The sequence below is a fragment of the Tympanuchus pallidicinctus genome, unplaced genomic scaffold (genome assembly GCF_026119805.1).
Source record: "Tympanuchus pallidicinctus isolate F22 unplaced genomic scaffold, pur_lepc_1.0 scaffold14, whole genome shotgun sequence".
Lineage (NCBI taxonomy): Eukaryota > Metazoa > Chordata > Aves > Galliformes > Phasianidae > Tympanuchus > Tympanuchus pallidicinctus.
The window spans coordinates 873,619-880,560 of record NW_026294659.1 but is presented as its reverse complement, the minus strand read 5'-3'; positions in this window follow the sequence as shown (position 1 = coordinate 880,560).

Genomic DNA, 6,942 nt, shown 5'->3' with positions numbered 1-6,942 from the left:
ATAAACAAGGTAGATTTTTTGAACTCTGTATCCTGCTACAGAAGAGTTAATTCATTCCTAGAAATATTTATGGCATTGATTTCATATTTATTAACTTGCAATATAGGGATAAAGCAATATGAGAAGTTTATAAAGTATGAATGTCTACAGTCAAAACTAAAGTATGGCTATATTGATTTTGGGGAGTAATTTTACTATGCCTTATATCTTAATTGATTCTTTCCTGTGTCAACTATGCACAGACAGGTATCTGACCCTGAGGGCCAGATCTCTTTGTATTTGCTTGAGTTTAAAATCCTTGAAAGAATACTGAATTTCCACTGCCCATAGTTGCAAAGTTAAGGATGTGCAGGATAATGGCCTAAGTATTTACAGTAAGACATCTATCTTACTGTAAAGATCTGCAATAAGAAAGTGTGCCAGATGAGGCTCAATCTCAAACATTAGATTATAATTTTCTGCTTTACTAAATTGTCACTGAGGCTTTAATGGAAGTGTACATTCTGAGCAGGGACCTCAAAGAAAAGTCATCATCATCTAAAAAGCCAACAACTGGTCCAGTGATAGGAAATACCATGGAAAGAAAATGAAATAAAAAGAAAGGAGAATGCTAAAAGAAATAGCTAAACTGGATGACTGTATGTGAGTATTACAAACCTCTTCAAGATTAAAAAAAAAATTTTTTTCAGCTTTCAGACCAATGTTATGTCTAAGTTATCCACAGTAAACACATTTCAACAAAGGGAACTAAGATGATGGTGTTCCACAGAAGATTAGGGATGCTTGAAATCTGCAGCACAAACCCAATCTCTCAGGGATATTCAGCGAACAGATGTTCAGAGGCAGTCTGATGTCTGGAGTACTTACAAACCAAAGCCGCATGAGAAATGTCATAGCTGCCAATGTTCTCAAGAAGGACATTTTATTCTGTGGATGTTTTAAAGGTCAGCTCCAGAAATCTTCGACGATCCCATAGATTCAGAAATATCCTAGTATCTTATTTTGAGAACACTCACAAGGGAGCTGCAGATGAAAAGTAATTCAGTTAACAGCATTCCTAATTAAAATAATAATTCTGTGAGAAGTGGAGTTTATGAAGTGTGGTTTTCCCACTGTTCTCCCTTGTCTTAGACTGCTGTGGGGGGCCTGCTTTGCGGGGGGATTGGACTGGATGATCTCTGGAGGTCCCTTCCAGCCTCTACAGTTCTGTGATTCTGTATGGATTCTTGGGTGCCCACAGGGGTTTGAGGGAACACCACAAACGTTCCCCAGTGTGAACATACCCATGGTATGTTTCTACCCTCACAACACTGCCAGAAAGCCTTGATCAAATGCATTCTTCTGTTCGGAAGACATGAAGGCACTGGTATTGGATGAAATTAAATTTTTTATTACCTTTCATTTTTGTATTACCTTTCAATTTTGTATTACCTTTCACTTACTCCAGTCACTCAAGCCAGTGCACAGCAATCTCATGCCATTACTGACAAGTTTTCTTCTTTCTTGGTATATCCAGCTTTTCCTTTATGTGATGCAAGCTGATACTGATGGATCTGCCCACAGACCCCTCTCTCCTCTGTTCTGTCCTACAAGATAGGCATATGAGTATTGCCCAAATTCAGGAGGCATTTGCTTGTAGCTTCTTCTAATCAGCTATGAAATTTAGCATCAGATGTAACAAGGGTAAAAAAAAAAACAAAACAGCTGTAGCTACCACAGCAAATCCTCCGTTATCAGTTAAATTAAAACAGAAAAACTGCGTGCTCAGAAGGAAGAAATTAGCATCCTGTTGGCAAGTCGTCTGTATTCAACCAGATACTGATCTCAGCAGCACTAGAATTAATTAGGAATAATTGCAATCTACTTCTGCACCAAAGAGAATATCTTTTCATGATTATGTATTTCCTTATCTTTATGCTTGAGCCTTCAAGATAATCACGTTTTTAAATGTGGTAAAAGATGGTATCTGAGGATAGATGCCATCTATTAGAACTGTTTTAGACAAAACAGCCTATAAAAAATATGTAGGTTGCTCTGAAAGTAATGCTTCCTGTTTATTTCCAAGGAAACTACAACAAATACAAATAACACTATTTGATAGAACAAATTCTCAGCTACAAAATACTATTTTTCAACATAATCACCACCATGAGCTACACTTTGTCACCAGTAACAAATAAAAGCCTGTGTGCCACACTCATAACAATCTGCACCAGTGGAGGTAACCCACTGTCACTGTTACCACTGCTGCAACACACCACTCATCCTTCACTGTGCTCACATCCACTGGTTGTTATCCACAAACATTCAGTGAGCATCAGTAGCATCAATAAACATCAATGGCTGCTGGTATTTTTTGGTTTTTGTTTTTGGTGTTTTTTTTTTTTTGCATGGAGGCATTCAATGATACCCCATTTTTTCATATGCACTTTCATTCAGGTGCCCTTTTGTCAGAGTGCCCCTCTGCTGCGATCTGTCACACAGCAACAACATGTAAGGGAATACTGGTGGGAAGGTTCAGCCCCTGCTTCTATACCACCAACATCTACCTCTGATGTTGTGGGCCAGCAGAATAAAACAGAAGGCATTATTTTCACTGCAGCCTTCAGAAATGCTTAGATAAAATAATGAAGTGATACCAAATTAGGAAATGTCACAGGTAAAATGGCCTACACAACATTATTTCTGTCTTGTTAGGGGTACAAAGGCCATAACATAAGTGCAAGGTAAAAATGAATGCTGTAAAGTTCAGCTGTGTTTGCTAAATAGTGATGGAACATAGCACATTATCTGCCCAGGGGAGACAGGACTTTACTCACTTCTGAATAAAGAAACTTCCTAACAGTAAACAAGATAATTAATTTCTGAAGCATGGTTTACAAACCTTGGAAGAGAAGATGTTGAATAGTGCAGGGGTCAGAACTAGAGCAGTGAGAGAAGCTCATTGGGGCAAGCAAGGAAGAGCTGAAGGAGCCACATGTGATAATTCTGCTGCAAACTCACTTAATGCTGAGCTTCACAAGAATGGATCTGTGCATCACAGCTGTAAATGAGCAAACAAGAAGCATAACCAATTAACTCCAGTATCTCTTGTTGGGATGCAAAACGTGTGGTGTCAGTGGTTTGTGGCCATCTCTGGAGAGCATCTCCCAAGGGTGACAGTGTGATAAGCTTCGTGTGACATTATCCCCTCTGTAAAAATATGCGTAGGCACAGAGCCACACTTTCTTCATGATTAAATGATTATGAGGAAATACTTCGCAATAAGATTGTAAAATAGGTTGTAGAAATATAAATCATGGTGACTTCACACCAGAACTCACTATGCAAGTTCAGAAGATGTAGTGGATGAAATGCAGGACAAAGCCTGCAGTGTGCCTGCTCTCACAGTCCTCTAAAATGCTGTTGTGAGTTCAGCAAACTGTTTATATGTGGTTTGCTCTTACTTCGAAAGATACAGCTATTTTTTAACCACATTCCTAATGACAGTTTATTTTCACTTCAGCATAAATAAAATACTAGCAATAAAATGACAAGCTTTTGCAGCCCTTTTACAAATTTATGCAGATTTAAGTAATGATGTAGCCAGAGAAGTAATAACAAAGCCAACAGTTGCTCTAGTGAATTAAACTCTGTAATTGAATCAGTGTATGCACATCTTGGCTCTGAAATTAGATTAAATGCAGAGCCTGTTGTGTTTGAGTGTGGCTGTGCTGCCTATATTGGGTTCCTCATGAGTAAAGATATGCCAACACACTGTGCTAAGGGCAGGCCCGGTCTGCAACAAAATACTTTGTGGTGAAGAGCAGCCACATGCTAAGGAATGGGGAATAAAGGGGAAAACAGCTCAGCTACTCCATATTCCAGTATTGCTCGAGACATTAATTGCAGAAAATGAGGCATCTAAAAATATCCAAATATAGCTTTCCTCACAGTGCTGATGAGCATTTATGCTTGTTTCCCTCCAGCCCAGTTCTGCTAGTCCTGTGCTTCTGCTGCCTGGCGGCAGAAACTGAAAATGTTACTGTCTCACAGTATTAGCTGCTAAACAGATGCTTTTCAAAGCAACAGCTGCACTTCAACAAAAAACTTTAATTTTCTTTTGCAGTTTTACTGTGAGATAAAGCAGCTGGAATGCTTTGGAGATAAAAGAGCTCATGAATAATTCACTTGACACCTTTATACCAAAGTATGGGTGTCTTCATTAAATAAAATTGCCTCCTGACAAGGGCAGTGAGAGGTTTCTGGAAGGAAGGCAAAACAGATTCTTCTTAAGAGCCCAGATAATGACAGCTGGAAATCAGTGTCGGTATTATTTTGCTGCTTGTTATTTATTATTGCCCTTTAGATCATTTCAATATAGAAATCACTTGGGCTCAATACTCTGGAGTGTATTTCAGCCAAAGAAAAAAGCATCAGTGGGTATCAGCAATTAACAAGAACGTTATGTGTATTTAAACATATGGGCAAAATCCCATCCTGCCATGCAGGAGGTGTTTTAGCCATTCCTTAGCATGAGGTGATGCTGGGCATCTTCTGGGTGCTTCTGGCAGTGTCTGGGAGGTCCTGCTGGTCAACTGAGTCCTCCCAAGCAGCTATAGTTAGGAACAAATCAAAATGAGAGTTTCTTGGAGCTGGTTGAGAAATGATAATCTTCTTCAGAAGAACTCTATGTCTGAACAATGACTGCTACAAAATTATAAATGCCTTGCCAGCATTGTATACCAACCAGCAAATGTCAGTACACTGTTGCAGAAAAGGTTAATTATTCCACATACTATCTCAGTATAATCCTGTGTCAATAGAAGCCTTCGGGGAGAGGACATAAAATAACACCACTAAAAGTCTCCCACCGAATATTTTTTCCTGTTTCCACTCTTGAAGGTGTGTGCTTGTGGGTATTCCACACAACTGCACCCTTCTATTCAAAGCTGTTGTACTGCAAAGAGACCTCAGCTATCTGCCCCAGTCATATGCAAGAATGGCTGTTCACACCAGGCAGCCCTTGGCCAGCCTTCATTATCTCTCTTCTGCTCCCAGGCACTTTTTGATGGCAGTGCATCACCACTGTTTTGAGTCCTCTCAAGCTTTGTGCGCAGTAGAGAATTTTGCTCACAGTGATTCAGCTGCCCTGTTGTTAGCAGCTTTAGCACAGACAGTGCTGCCAACAGAAACCTCAGGAGCAGGGATAATAGACAGGATACAGAGAGCAATGTAAAGCTGTTGACAAATACAGCTCTTAGTACCACTGACTGCGTTAGGGAAGAATGGAAAGCTTCCTGCAGTTTCCTTGGTACAAACATGAGAGCAAAGTCATTCCTTGGGTTTTGGACTGTCTACTTGAAGCAGAGGACAGCAGGGCAGGCTGCTGAGTGATGCTCCCTGGCGATGTTCCCTCACTAAAAATAGCGTGGAAGATAACTACTGCTTTTTGGGGCAGTGTTTTCCTCCTCAGTTTTCTTTGTGGATTTTATGCTGTGCGTGTATAGTACCAAATGGGAAGTACAGCACCTCTTTCACCTGGCTCAAAACGTCTTTAGTCTGGTCTGGTAACTTCTTATTGGTGACTGGCTTTGTTCCTATCCATATTTCTGCAAAGGTATTTCACAGACTCAGAATTTTGTCTATTATGATTCATTACACATTATTTTACCTCTCATGGAGAACAACTGACAGTTTATGGGAATGAAAATAGCACCTTTTAAATTTTCAACCAGCTAATTTCTATCATTCTTCACGCATTTTCTAACTCAGCATTTTGAAAGCTGAGTTTCGAGGCAAAATTCAAATAGTATCTCCTTTTGGATACAGTAGCAAAGCCAATTCTTTTTCTTAAACAGTCTCTAGAGTGACTGATGACCATTCCTCTGCAACAAATGTGAGCAAGCAGCCTACATATGCTGAACAACTTAGCAGCTCTTCCAAGGGGTTTGTAAAGGACAACAAGCAGCAGCAGTACGATAATTACTGTGATGGCAGAGTAGAATTCTAGGACTTATGTGCTTTTTCATTTAAGAAACGATTGCAGTGATTTAAGATGTTGCCATTCCTTCCTCTCCTCTCTGTCCAGACCCACTTATCTTTTCCAAACTTCTTGCAAGTGATGTTTAAGTGTTTAAGTGCCAATACCATACAAAATCTGGAAGCTTGGCAACAACCACTTCTCACAGTAATTTAAGTCCAGTTACTAAACTACTAGACTTCACATCAAACTGGCTGAAGTACATTTTGCTTTCCTGATTTGACAAGGGAGGATGTGGAAAATGTGGTTGTGTTCACCTCTGGCAGAAGTAGAACAACAAAGAGTTGGTGAATAACAGTTCATACTGCTGCAGCTACTTCTTTACTGAAATGGATATCTAGGACCTAAGTTACAATTTTGCAAAACCAAAGGGAATTAATCCAAAGTTAAACTCTTAGATGATCACCAAGTTAATTGCTGCATCAATGTTTTTTGAAGTGTGGCATAATTTTAGTTACTATTAACTAGTTGCAAGCCACTTTAATAAATCCAACCACGTAAACCAATCATTTGTGAGACTCATAAAAGAAATACTCTTCCCACTGGCAATGCAATCCTCCATCATTTGGCTAGATACATTTACTGGAGACAGAGTTCTACCAGGCTGGTTCAAGCCAAGATGACAAATTCCATATTCCAGAGAAAGAAATTCAGAGAAAAAAATCAATGATTATTTTTTTGGAGACAGATCTCTTTCATACTGATGATTCCAGTCTTATGATATAATTTGTTGGAGTTTGAAATGAACGCTCTCTATTCTCAGTGATAACAAATGATCACTTAGATCTTGTCAATAACCCCTAATAACTGAAGAAGTGTCAAAACCTAACGTGCTTAATCTTTGGAGAAAATAATAAAGGAGAGATTTTAGAAGATCATTATCAAAACATCTTCACATGCACTAAAAATGGACAGTTTGA